At 47.9% G+C, this 14,906-nt stretch overlaps 1 protein-coding gene across 1 annotated transcript in view; it reads right to left on the reverse strand.

Moving 5' to 3' along the window:
• Window positions 1-14,906, reverse strand: part of LOC109881165 (laminin subunit alpha-5-like) — a 272,787-nt gene that overhangs the window by 142,711 nt on the left and 115,170 nt on the right.

The raw sequence follows: 14,906 nt of genomic DNA on the forward strand, positions 1-14,906 counted from the left end.
TCAGATCTAGTGGGACTCAGATCTAGTGGGACTCAGATCTAGTGGGACTCAGATATAATGGGACTCAGATATAATGGGACTCAGATCTAATGGGACTCAGCTCAGATCTAATGGGACTCAGATCTAGTGGGACTCAGATCTAGTGGGACTCAGATCTAGTGGGACTCAGGTCTAATGGGACTCAGATCTAGTGGGACTCAGATCTAGTGGGACTCAGATCTAATGGGACTCAGCTCAGACCTAGTGGGACTCTGCTCATATCTAATGGGACTCAGCTCAGATCTAATGGGACTCAGCTCAGATCTAGTGGGACTCAGATCTAGTGGGACTCAGATCTAGTGGGACTCGGATCTAATTGGACTCAAATCTAATGGGACTCAAATCTAGTGGGACTCAGATCTAATGGGACTCAGCTCAGACCTAGTGGGACTCTGCTCAGATCTAATGGGACTCAGCTCAGATCTAATGGGACTCAGCTCAGATCTAATGGGACTCAGATCTAATGGGACTCCGCTCAGATCTAATGGGACTCAGCTCAGCTCTAGTGGGACTCAGATCTAGTGGGACTCAGCTCAGATCTAATGGGACTCTGCTCAGATCAAATGGGACTCAGCTCAGATCTAATGGGACTCTGCTCAGATCTAATGGGACTCAGATCTAATGGGACTCAGATCTAATGGGACTCAGCTCAGATCTAATGGGACTCAGATCTAGTGGGACTCAGATCTAATGGGACTCAGATCTAATGGGACTCAGCTCAGATCTAGTGGGACTCAGATCTAATCGGACTCAGATCTAATGGGACTCAGCTCAGATCTAATGGGACTCAGATCTAATGGGACTCAGCTCAGATCTAATGGGACTCAGATCTAATGGGACTGAGCTCAGATCTAATTGGACTCAGATCTAATGGGACTCAGCTCAGGTCTAGTGGGACTCAGATCTAGTGGGACTCTGCTCAGATCTAATGGGACTGAGCTCAGATCTAATGGGACTCAGATCTAATGGGACTCAGCTCAGATCTAATGGGACTCAGCTCAGATCTAATGGGACTCTGCTCAGATCTAATGGGACTCTGCTCAGATCTAATGGGACTCAGATCTAATGGGACTCAGCTCAGATCTAATGGGACTCAGCTCAGATCTAATGGGACTCAGATCTAATGGGACTCAGCTCAGATCTAATGGGACTCAGCTCAGATCTAATGGGACTCAGCTCAGATCTAATGGGACTCAGATCTAATGGGACTCAGCTCAGATCTAGTGGGACTCGGATCTAATGGGACTCAGCTCAGATCTAATGGGACTCAGATCTAATGGGACTCAGATCTAATGGGACTCAGCTCAGATCTAGGGGGACTCGGATCTAATGGGACTCAGCTCAGATCTAATGGGACTCAGCTCAGATCTAATGGGACTCAGATCTAGTGGGACTCAGCTCAGATCTAGTGGGACTCTGCTCAGATCTAATGGGACTCTGCTCAGATCTAATGGGACTCAGCTCAGCTCTAATGGGTCTCTGCTCAGATCTAATGGGACTCAGCTCAGATCTAATGGGACTCAGATCTAATGGGACTCAGCTCAGATCTAGTGGGACTCGGATCTAATGGGACTCAGCTCAGATCTAATGGGACTCAGATCTAATGGGACTCAGCTCAGATCTAGTGGGACTCAGATCTAGTGGGACTCTGCTCAGATCTAATGGGACTGAGCTCAGATCTAATGGGACTCAGATCTAATGGGACTCAGCTCAGATCTAATGGGACTCAGCTCAGATCTAATGGGACTCTGCTCAGATCTAATGGGACTCTGCTCAGATCTAATGGGACTCAGCTCAGATCTAATGGGACTCAGCTCAGATCTAATGGGACTCAGATCTAATGGGACTCAGCTCAGATCTAGTGGGACTCAGATCTAGTGGGACTCTGCTCAGATCTAATGGGACTGAGCTCAGATCTAATGGGACTCAGATCTAATGGGACTCAGCTCAGATCTAATGGGACTCAGCTCAGATCTAATGGGACTCTGCTCAGATCTAATGGGACTCTGCTCAGATCTAATGGGACTCAGCTCAGATCTAATGGGACTCAGCTCAGATCTAATGGGACTCAGATCTAATGGGACTCAGCTCAGATCTAATGGGACTCAGATCTAATGGGACTCAGCTCAGATCTAGTGGGACTCGGATCTAATGGGACTCAGCTCAGATCTAATGGGACTCAGATCTAATGGGACTCAGCTCAGATCTAGTGGGACTCGGATCTAATGGGACTCAGCTCAGATCTAATGGGACTCAGCTCAGATCTAATGGGACTCAGATCTAGTGGGACTCTGCTCAGATCTAATGGGACTCAGCTCAGATCTAATGGGACTCAGATCTAATGGGACTCAGCTCAGATCTAATGGGACTCAGATCTAATGGGACTCTGCTCAGATCTAATGGGACTGAGCTCAGATCTAATCGGACTCAGATCTAATGGGACTCAGATCTAATGGGACTCAGCTCAGATCTAGTGGGACTCAGATCTAGTGGGACTCAGATCTAGTGGGACTCAGATCTAATGGGACTCAGATCTAATGGGACTCAGATCTAATGGGACTCAGCTCAGATCTAATGGGACTCAGCTCAGATCTAGTGGGACTCAGATCTAGGGGGGCTCAGATCTAGTGGGACTCGGATCTAATGGGACTCAGATCTAGTGGGACTCAGATCTAGTGGGACTCAGCTCAGACCTAGTGGGACTCTGCTCAGATCTAATGGGACTCAGCTCAGATCTAATGGGACTCAGCTCAGATCTAGTGGGACTCAGATCTAGTGGGGCTCAGATCTAGTGGGACTCGGATCTAATTGGACTCAGATCTAATGGGACTCAGATCTAGTGGGACTCAGATCTAATGGGACTCAGCTCAGATCTAGTGGGACTCAGATCTAGTGGGACTCAGATCTAGTGGGACTCAGATCTAGTGGGACTCAGATATAATGGGACTCAGATATAATGGGACTCAGATCTAATGGGACTCAGCTCAGATCTAATGGGACTCAGATCTAGTGGGACTCAGATCTAGTGGGACTCAGATCTAGTGGGACTCAGGTCTAATGGGACTCAGATCTAGTGGGACTCAGATCTAGTGGGACTCAGATCTAATGGGACTCAGCTCAGACCTAGTGGGACTCTGCTCATATCTAATGGGACTCAGCTCAGATCTAATGGGACTCAGCTCAGATCTAGTGGGACTCAGATCTAGTGGGACTCAGATCTAGTGGGACTCGGATCTAATTGGACTCAAATCTAATGGGACTCAAATCTAGTGGGACTCAGATCTAATGGGACTCAGCTCAGACCTAGTGGGACTCTGCTCAGATCTAATGGGACTCAGCTCAGATCTAATGGGACTCAGCTCAGATCTAATGGGACTCAGATCTAATGGGACTCCGCTCAGATCTAATGGGACTCAGCTCAGCTCTAGTGGGACTCAGATCTAGTGGGACTCAGCTCAGATCTAATGGGACTCTGCTCAGATCAAATGGGACTCAGCTCAGATCTAATGGGACTCTGCTCAGATCTAATGGGACTCAGATCTAATGGGACTCAGATCTAATGGGACTCAGCTCAGATCTAATGGGACTCAGATCTAGTGGGACTCAGATCTAATGGGACTCAGATCTAATGGGACTCAGCTCAGATCTAGTGGGACTCAGATCTAATCGGACTCAGATCTAATGGGACTCAGCTCAGATCTAATGGGACTCAGATCTAATGGGACTCAGCTCAGATCTAATGGGACTCAGATCTAATGGGACTGAGCTCAGATCTAATTGGACTCAGATCTAATGGGACTCAGCTCAGGTCTAGTGGGACTCAGATCTAGTGGGACTCTGCTCAGATCTAATGGGACTGAGCTCAGATCTAATGGGACTCAGATCTAATGGGACTCAGCTCAGATCTAATGGGACTCAGCTCAGATCTAATGGGACTCTGCTCAGATCTAATGGGACTCTGCTCAGATCTAATGGGACTCAGATCTAATGGGACTCAGCTCAGATCTAATGGGACTCAGCTCAGATCTAATGGGACTCAGATCTAATGGGACTCAGCTCAGATCTAATGGGACTCAGCTCAGATCTAATGGGACTCAGCTCAGATCTAATGGGACTCAGATCTAATGGGACTCAGCTCAGATCTAGTGGGACTCGGATCTAATGGGACTCAGCTCAGATCTAATGGGACTCAGATCTAATGGGACTCAGATCTAATGGGACTCAGCTCAGATCTAGGGGGACTCGGATCTAATGGGACTCAGCTCAGATCTAATGGGACTCAGCTCAGATCTAATGGGACTCAGATCTAGTGGGACTCAGCTCAGATCTAGTGGGACTCTGCTCAGATCTAATGGGACTCTGCTCAGATCTAATGGGACTCAGCTCAGCTCTAATGGGTCTCTGCTCAGATCTAATGGGACTCAGCTCAGATCTAATGGGACTCAGATCTAATGGGACTCAGCTCAGATCTAGTGGGACTCGGATCTAATGGGACTCAGCTCAGATCTAATGGGACTCAGATCTAATGGGACTCAGCTCAGATCTAGTGGGACTCAGATCTAGTGGGACTCTGCTCAGATCTAATGGGACTGAGCTCAGATCTAATGGGACTCAGATCTAATGGGACTCAACTCAGATCTAATGGGACTCAGCTCAGATCTAATGGGACTCTGCTCAGATCTAATGGGACTCTGCTCAGATCTAATGGGACTCAGCTCAGATCTAATGGGACTCAGCTCAGATCTAATGGGACTCAGATCTAATGGGACTCAGCTCAGATCTAGTGGGACTCAGATCTAGTGGGACTCTGCTCAGATCTAATGGGACTGAGCTCAGATCTAATGGGACTCAGATCTAATGGGACTCAGCTCAGATCTAATGGGACTCAGCTCAGATCTAATGGGACTCTGCTCAGATCTAATGGGACTCTGCTCAGATCTAATGGGACTCAGCTCAGATCTAATGGGACTCAGCTCAGATCTAATGGGACTCAGATCTAATGGGACTCAGCTCAGATCTAATGGGACTCAGATCTAATGGGACTCAGCTCAGATCTAGTGGGACTCGGATCTAATGGGACTCAGCTCAGATCTAATGGGACTCAGATCTAATGGGACTCAGCTCAGATCTAGTGGGACTCGGATCTAATGGGACTCAGCTCAGATCTAATGGGACTCAGCTCAGATCTAATGGGACTCAGATCTAGTGGGACTCAGCTCAGATCTAGTGGGACTCTGCTCAGATCTAATGGGACTCTGCTCAGATCTAATGGGACTCAGCTCAGCTCTAATGGGTCTCTGCTCAGATCTAATGGGACTCAGCTCAGATCTAATGGGACTCAGATCTAATGGGACTCAGCTCAGATCTAGTGGGACTCGGATCTAATGGGACTCAGCTCAGATCTAATGGGACTGAGCTCAGATCTAATGGGACTCAGATCTAATGGGACTCAGCTCAGATCTAATGGGACTCAGCTCAGATCTAATGGGACTCTGCTCAGATCTAATGGGACTCTGCTCAGATCTAATGGGACTCAGCTCAGATCTAATGGGACTCAGCTCAGATCTAATGGGACTCAGATCTAATGGGACTCAGCTCAGATCTAATGGGACTCAGATCTAATGGGACTCAGCTCAGATCTAGTGGGACTCGGATCTAATGGGACTCAGCTCAGATCTAATGGGACTCAGATCTAATGGGACTCAGCTCAGATCTAGTGGGACTCGGATCTAATGGGACTCAGCTCAGATCTAATGGGACTCAGCTCAGATCTAATGGGACTCAGATCTAGTGGGACTCTGCTCAGATCTAATGGGACTCAGCTCAGATCTAATGGGACTCAGATCTAATGGGACTCAGCTCAGATCTAATGGGACTCAGATCTAATGGGACTCTGCTCAGATCTAATGGGACTGAGCTCAGATCTAATCGGACTCAGATCTAATGGGACTCAGATCTAATGGGACTCAGCTCAGATCTAGTGGGACTCAGATCTAGTGGGACTCAGATCTAGTGGGACTCAGATCTAATGGGACTCAGATCTAATGGGACTCAGATCTAATGGGACTCAGCTCAGATCTAATGGGACTCAGCTCAGATCTAGTGGGACTCAGATCTAGGGGGGCTCAGATCTAGTGGGACTCGGATCTAATGGGACTCAGATCTAGTGGGACTCAGATCTAGTGGGACTCAGCTCAGACCTAGTGGGACTCTGCTCAGATCTAATGGGACTCAGCTCAGATCTAATGGGACTCAGCTCAGATCTAGTGGGACTCAGATCTAGTGGGGCTCAGATCTAGTGGGACTCGGATCTAATTGGACTCAGATCTAATGGGACTCAGATCTAGTGGGACTCAGATCTAATGGGACTCAGCTCAGATCTAGTGGGACTCAGATCTAGTGGGACTCAGATCTAGTGGGACTCAGATCTAGTGGGACTCAGATATAATGGGACTCAGATATAATGGGACTCAGATCTAATGGGACTCAGCTCAGATCTAATGGGACTCAGATCTAGTGGGACTCAGATCTAGTGGGACTCAGATCTAGTGGGACTCAGGTCTAATGGGACTCAGATCTAGTGGGACTCAGATCTAGTGGGACTCAGATCTAATGGGACTCAGCTCAGACCTAGTGGGACTCTGCTCATATCTAATGGGACTCAGCTCAGATCTAATGGGACTCAGCTCAGATCTAGTGGGACTCAGATCTAGTGGGACTCAGATCTAGTGGGACTCGGATCTAATTGGACTCAAATCTAATGGGACTCAAATCTAGTGGGACTCAGATCTAATGGGACTCAGCTCAGACCTAGTGGGACTCTGCTCAGATCTAATGGGACTCAGCTCAGATCTAATGGGACTCAGCTCAGATCTAATGGGACTCAGATCTAATGGGACTCCGCTCAGATCTAATGGGACTCAGCTCAGCTCTAGTGGGACTCAGATCTAGTGGGACTCAGCTCAGATCTAATGGGACTCTGCTCAGATCAAATGGGACTCAGCTCAGATCTAATGGGACTCTGCTCAGATCTAATGGGACTCAGATCTAATGGGACTCAGATCTAATGGGACTCAGCTCAGATCTAATGGGACTCAGATCTAGTGGGACTCAGATCTAATGGGACTCAGATCTAATGGGACTCAGCTCAGATCTAGTGGGACTCAGATCTAATCGGACTCAGATCTAATGGGACTCAGCTCAGATCTAATGGGACTCAGATCTAATGGGACTCAGCTCAGATCTAATGGGACTCAGATCTAATGGGACTGAGCTCAGATCTAATTGGACTCAGATCTAATGGGACTCAGCTCAGGTCTAGTGGGACTCAGATCTAGTGGGACTCTGCTCAGATCTAATGGGACTGAGCTCAGATCTAATGGGACTCAGATCTAATGGGACTCAGCTCAGATCTAATGGGACTCAGCTCAGATCTAATGGGACTCTGCTCAGATCTAATGGGACTCTGCTCAGATCTAATGGGACTCAGATCTAATGGGACTCAGCTCAGATCTAATGGGACTCAGCTCAGATCTAATGGGACTCAGATCTAATGGGACTCAGCTCAGATCTAATGGGACTCAGCTCAGATCTAATGGGACTCAGCTCAGATCTAATGGGACTCAGATCTAATGGGACTCAGCTCAGATCTAGTGGGACTCGGATCTAATGGGACTCAGCTCAGATCTAATGGGACTCAGATCTAATGGGACTCAGATCTAATGGGACTCAGCTCAGATCTAGGGGGACTCGGATCTAATGGGACTCAGCTCAGATCTAATGGGACTCAGCTCAGATCTAATGGGACTCAGATCTAGTGGGACTCAGCTCAGATCTAGTGGGACTCTGCTCAGATCTAATGGGACTCTGCTCAGATCTAATGGGACTCAGCTCAGCTCTAATGGGTCTCTGCTCAGATCTAATGGGACTCAGCTCAGATCTAATGGGACTCAGATCTAATGGGACTCAGCTCAGATCTAGTGGGACTCGGATCTAATGGGACTCAGCTCAGATCTAATGGGACTCAGATCTAATGGGACTCAGCTCAGATCTAGTGGGACTCAGATCTAGTGGGACTCTGCTCAGATCTAATGGGACTGAGCTCAGATCTAATGGGACTCAGATCTAATGGGACTCAACTCAGATCTAATGGGACTCAGCTCAGATCTAATGGGACTCTGCTCAGATCTAATGGGACTCTGCTCAGATCTAATGGGACTCAGCTCAGATCTAATGGGACTCAGCTCAGATCTAATGGGACTCAGATCTAATGGGACTCAGCTCAGATCTAGTGGGACTCAGATCTAGTGGGACTCTGCTCAGATCTAATGGGACTGAGCTCAGATCTAATGGGACTCAGATCTAATGGGACTCAGCTCAGATCTAATGGGACTCAGCTCAGATCTAATGGGACTCTGCTCAGATCTAATGGGACTCTGCTCAGATCTAATGGGACTCAGCTCAGATCTAATGGGACTCAGCTCAGATCTAATGGGACTCAGATCTAATGGGACTCAGCTCAGATCTAATGGGACTCAGATCTAATGGGACTCAGCTCAGATCTAGTGGGACTCGGATCTAATGGGACTCAGCTCAGATCTAATGGGACTCAGATCTAATGGGACTCAGCTCAGATCTAGTGGGACTCGGATCTAATGGGACTCAGCTCAGATCTAATGGGACTCAGCTCAGATCTAATGGGACTCAGATCTAGTGGGACTCAGCTCAGATCTAGTGGGACTCTGCTCAGATCTAATGGGACTCTGCTCAGATCTAATGGGACTCAGCTCAGCTCTAATGGGTCTCTGCTCAGATCTAATGGGACTCAGCTCAGATCTAATGGGACTCAGATCTAATGGGACTCAGCTCAGATCTAGTGGGACTCGGATCTAATGGGACTCAGCTCAGATCTAATGGGACTCAGATCTAATGGGACTCAGCTCAGATCTAGTGGGACTCGGATCTAATGGGACTCAGCTCAGATCTAATGGGACTCAGATCTAATGGGACTCAGCTCAGCTCTAGTGGGACTCAGATCTAGTGGGACTCAGCTCAGATCTAATGGGACTCTGTTCAGATCTAATGGGACTCAGCTCAGATCTAATGGGACTCTGCTCAGATCTAATGGGACTCAGATCTAATGGGACTCAGCTCAGATCTAATGGGACTGAGCTCAGATCTAATGGGACTCAGATCTAATGGGACTCAGCTCAGATCTAATGGGACTCAGATTTAATGGGACTCAGCTCAGATCTAGTGGGACTCAGATCTAGTGGGACTCAGATCTAGTGGGACTCAGATCTAATGGGACTCAGATCTAGTGGGACTCAGATCTAATGGGACTCAGCTCAGATCTAATGGGACTCAGATCTAATGGGACTCAGCTCAGATCTAATGGGACTCAGATCTAATGGGACTCAGCTCAGATCTAGTGGGACTCGGATCTAATGGGACTCAGCTCAGATCTAATGGGACTCAGATCTAATGGGACTCAGCTCAGATCTAGTGGGACTCGGATCTAATGGGACTCAGCTCAGATCTAATGGGACTCAGCTCAGATCTAATGGGACTCAGATCTAGTGGGACTCAGCTCAGATCTAGTGGGACTCTGCTCAGATCTAATGGGACTCTGCTCAGATCTAATGGGACTCAGCTCAGCTCTAATGGGTCTCTGCTCAGATCTAATGGGACTCAGCTCAGATCTAATGGGACTCAGATCTAATGGGACTCAGCTCAGATCTAGTGGGACTCGGATCTAATGGGACTCAGCTCAGATCTAATGGGACTCAGATCTAATGGGACTCAGCTCAGATCTAGTGGGACTCGGATCTAATGGGACTCAGCTCAGATCTAATGGGACTCAGATCTAATGGGACTCAGCTCAGCTCTAGTGGGACTCAGATCTAGTGGGACTCAGCTCAGATCTAATGGGACTCTGTTCAGATCTAATGGGACTCAGCTCAGATCTAATGGGACTCTGCTCAGATCTAATGGGACTCAGATCTAATGGGACTCAGCTCAGATCTAATGGGACTGAGCTCAGATCTAATGGGACTCAGATCTAATGGGACTCAGCTCAGATCTAATGGGACTCAGATTTAATGGGACTCAGCTCAGATCTAGTGGGACTCAGATCTAGTGGGACTCAGATCTAGTGGGACTCAGATCTAATGGGACTCAGATCTAGTGGGACTCAGATCTAATGGGACTCAGCTCAGATCTAATGGGACTCAGCTCAGATCTAATGGGACTCAGCTCAGATCTAATGGGACTCAGATCTAGTGGGACTCAGCTCAGATCTAGTGGGACTCTGCTCAGATCTAATGGGACTCTGCTCAGATCTAATGGGACTCAGCTCAGCTCTAATGGGTCTCTGCTCAGATCTAATGGGACTCAGCTCAGATCTAATGGGACTCAGATCTAATGGGACTCAGCTCAGATCTAGTGGGACTCGGATCTAATGGGACTCAGCTCAGATCTAATGGGACTCAGATCTAATGGGACTCAGCTCAGATCTAGTGGGACTCGGATCTAATGGGACTCAGCTCAGATCTAATGGGACTCAGATCTAATGGGACTCAGCTCAGCTCTAGTGGGACTCAGATCTAGTGGGACTCAGCTCAGATCTAATGGGACTCTGTTCAGATCTAATGGGACTCAGCTCAGATCTAATGGGACTCTGCTCAGATCTAATGGGACTCAGCTCAGATCTAATGGGACTCAGCTCAGATCTAATGGGACTCAGATCTAATGGGACTGAGCTCAGATCTAATTGGACTCAGATCTAATGGGACTCAGCTCAGGTCTAGTGGGACTCAGATCTAGTGGGACTCTGCTCAGATCTAATGGGACTGAGCTCAGATCTAATGGGACTCAGATCTAATGGGACTCAGCTCAGATCTAATGGGACTGAGCTCAGATCTAATGGGACTCAGATCTAATGGGACTCAGCTCAGATCTAATGGGACTCAGATCTAATGGGACTCAGCTCAGATCTAGTGGGACTCAGATCTAGTGGGACTCAGATCTAGTGGGACTCAGATCTAATGGGACTCAGATCTAGTGGGACTCAGATCTAGTGGGACTCAGATCTAGTGGGACTCAGATCTAATGGGACTCAGCTCAGATCTAATGGGACTCAGCTCAGATCTAGTGGGACACAGATCTAGTGGGACTCAGATCTAGTGGGACGCGGATCTAATGGGACTCAGATCTAATGGGACTCAGATCTAATGGGACTCAGATCTAATTGGACTCAGATCTAATGGGACTCAGATCTAATGGGACTGAGCTCAGATCTAATTGGACTCAGATCTAATGGGACTCAACTCAGGTCTAGTGGGACTCAGATCTAGTGGGTCTCTGCTCAGATCTAATGGGACTCAGCTCAGATCTAATGGGACTCAGATCTAATGGGACTCAGCTCAGATCTAATGGGACTCAGATCTAATGGGACTCTGCTCAGATCTAATGGGACTGAGCTCAGATCTAATCGGACTCAGATCTAATGGGACTCAGATCTAATGGGACTCAGCTCAGATCTAGTGGGACTCAGATCTAGTGGGACTCAGATCTAATGGGACTCAGATCTAATGGGACTCAGATCTAATGGGACTCAGCTCAGATCTAATGGGACTCAGCTCAGATCTAGTGGGACTCAGATCTAGGGGGGCTCAGATCTAGTGGGACTCGGATCTAATGGGACTCAGATCTAGTGGGACTCAGATCTAGTGGGACTCAGCTCAGACCTAGTGGGACTCTGCTCAGATCTAATGGGACTCAGCTCAGATCTAATGGGACTCAGCTCAGATCTAGTGGGACTCAGATCTAGTGGGACTCAGATCTAGTGGGACTCGGATCTAATTGGACTCAGATCTAATGGGACTCAGATCTAGTGGGACTCAGATCTAATGGGACTCAGCTCAGATCTAGTGGGACTCAGATCTAGTGGGACTCAGATCTAGTGGGACTCAGATCTAGTGGGACTCAGATATAATGGGACTCAGATATAATGGGACTCAGATCTAATGGGACTCAGCTCAGATCTAATGGGACTCAGATCTAGTGGGGCTCAGATCTAGTGGGACTCAGATCTAGTGGGACTCGGATCTAATGGGACTCAGATCTAGTGGGACTCAGATCTAGTGGGACTCAGATCTAATGGGACTCAGCTCAGACCTAGTGGGACTCTGCTCATATCTAATGGGACTCAGCTCAGATCTAATGGGACTCAGCTCAGATCTAGTGGGACTCAGATCTAGTGGGACTCAGATCTAGTGGGACTCGGATCTAATTGGACTCAAATCTAATGGGACTCAAATCTAGTGGGACTCAGATCTAATGGGACTCAGCTCAGACCTAGTGGGACTCTGCTCAGATCTAATGGGACTCAGCTCAGATCTAATGGGACTCAGCTCAGATCTAGTGGGACTCAGATCTAGTGGGACTCGGATCTAATTGGACTCAAATCTAATGGGACTCAAATCTAGTGGGACTCAGATCTAATGGGACTCAGCTCAGACCTAGTGGGACTCTGCTCAGATCTAATGGGACTCAGCTCAGATCTAATGGGACTCAGCTCAGATCTAATGGGACTCAGATCTAATGGGACTCCGCTCAGATCTAATGGGACTCAGCTCAGCTCTAGTGGGACTCAGATCTAGTGGGACTCAGCTCAGATCTAATGGGACTCTGCTCAGATCAAATGGGACTCAGCTCAGATCTAATGGGACTCTGCTCAGATCTAATGGGACTCAGATCTAATGGGACTCAGATCTAATGGGACTCAGCTCAGATCTAATGGGACTCAGATCTAGTGGGACTCAGATCTAATGGGACTCAGATCTAATGGGACTCAGCTCAGATCTAGTGGGACTCAGATCTAATGGGACTCAGCTCAGATCTAATGGGACTCAGATCTAATGGGACTCAGCTCAGATCTAATGGGACTCAGATCTAATGGGACCGAGCTCAGATCTAATTGGACTCAGATCTAATGGGACTCAGCTCAGGTCTAGTGGGACTCAGATCTAGTGGGACTCTGCTCAGATCTAATGGGACTGAGCTCAGATCTAATGGGACTCAGATCTAATGGGACTCAGCTCAGATCTAATGGGACTCAGCTCAGATCTAATGGGACTCTGCTCAGATCTAATGGGACTCTGCTCAGATCTAATGGGACTCAGATCTAATGGGACTCAGCTCAGATCTAATGGGACTCAGCTCAGATCTAATGGGACTCAGATCTAATGGGACTCAGCTCAGATCTAATGGGACTCAGCTCAGATCTAATGGGACTCAGATCTAATGGGACTCAGCTCAGATCTAATGGGACTCAGATCTAATGGGACTCAGATCTAATGGGACTCAGCTCAGATCTAATGGGACTCAGCTCAGATCTAGTGGGACACAGATCTAGTGGGACTCGGATCTAGTGGGACGCGGATCTAATGGGACTCAGATCTAATGGGACTCAGATCTAGTGGGACTCAACTCAGGTCTAGTGGGACTCAGATCTAGTGGGACTCTGCTCAGATCTAATGGGACTCAGCTCAGATCTAATGGGACTCAGATCTAATGGGACTCAGCTCAGATCTAATGGGACTCAGATCTAATGGGACTCTGCTCAGATCTAATGGGACTGAGCTCAGATCTAATCGGACTCAGATCTAATGGGACTCAGATCTAATGGGACTCAGCTCAGATCTAGTGGGACTCAGATCTAGTGGGACTCAGATCTAGTGGGACTCAGATCTAATGGGACTCAGATCTAATGGGACTCAGATCTAATGGGACTCAGCTCAGATCTAATGGGACTCAGCTCAGATCTAGTGGGACTCAGATCTAGTGGGGCTCAGATCTAGTGGGACTCAGATCTAGTGGGACTCAGATCTAATGGGACTCAGCTCAGACCTAGTGGGACTCTGCTCAGATCTAATGGGACTCAGCTCAGATCTAATGGGACTCAGCTCAGATCTAGTGGGACTCAGATCTAGTGGGACTCGGATCTAATTGGACTCAGATCTAGTGGGACTCAGATCTAATGGGACTCAGCTCAGACCTAGTGGGACTCTGCTCAGATCTAATGGGACTCAGCTCAGATCTAATGGGACTCAGCTCAGATCTAATGGGACTCAGATCTAATGGGACTCAGCTCAGATCTAATGGGACTCAGCTCAGCTCTAGTGGGACTCAGATCTAATGGGACTCAGCTCAGATCTAATGGGACTCAGATCTAATGGGACTCAGCTCAGATCTAATGGGACTCAGATCTAATGGGACTCAGCTCAGATCTAATGGGACTCTGCTCAGATCTAATGGGACTCAGCTCAGATCTAATGGGACTCTGCTCAGATCTAATGGGACTCAGATCTAATGGGACTCAGCTCAGATCTAATGGGACTCAGATCTAATGGGACTCAGCTCAGATCTAATGGGACTCAGATCTAATGGGACTCAGATCTAATGGGACTCAGCTCAGATCTAGTGGGACTCAGATCTAATCGGACTCAGATCTAATGGGACTCAGCTCAGATCTAATGGGACTCAGATCTAGTAGGACTCAGATCAAATGGGACTCAGATCTAATGGGACTCAGATCTAGTGGGACTCAGATCTAGTGGGACTCAGATCTAGTGGGACTCAGATCTAGTAGGACTCAGATCTAGTAGGACTCAGATCTAATGGGACTCAGCTCAGATCTAATGGGACTCAGATCTAATGGGACTCAGATCTAGTAGGACTCAGATCTAGTGGGACATTCTGCTTTCATCAGACTGTGCATTGAAACAATACGATTGGCTGTTGTATAAGACTTCTTCTGCCTCTTGTCATTCCCTGACAGAGGTATTATGTTTGCGATGTACAGG

The sequence above is a fragment of the Oncorhynchus kisutch genome, linkage group LG24, assembly GCF_002021735.2.
Source record: "Oncorhynchus kisutch isolate 150728-3 linkage group LG24, Okis_V2, whole genome shotgun sequence".
Classification (NCBI taxonomy): Eukaryota; Metazoa; Chordata; class Actinopteri; order Salmoniformes; family Salmonidae; genus Oncorhynchus; species Oncorhynchus kisutch.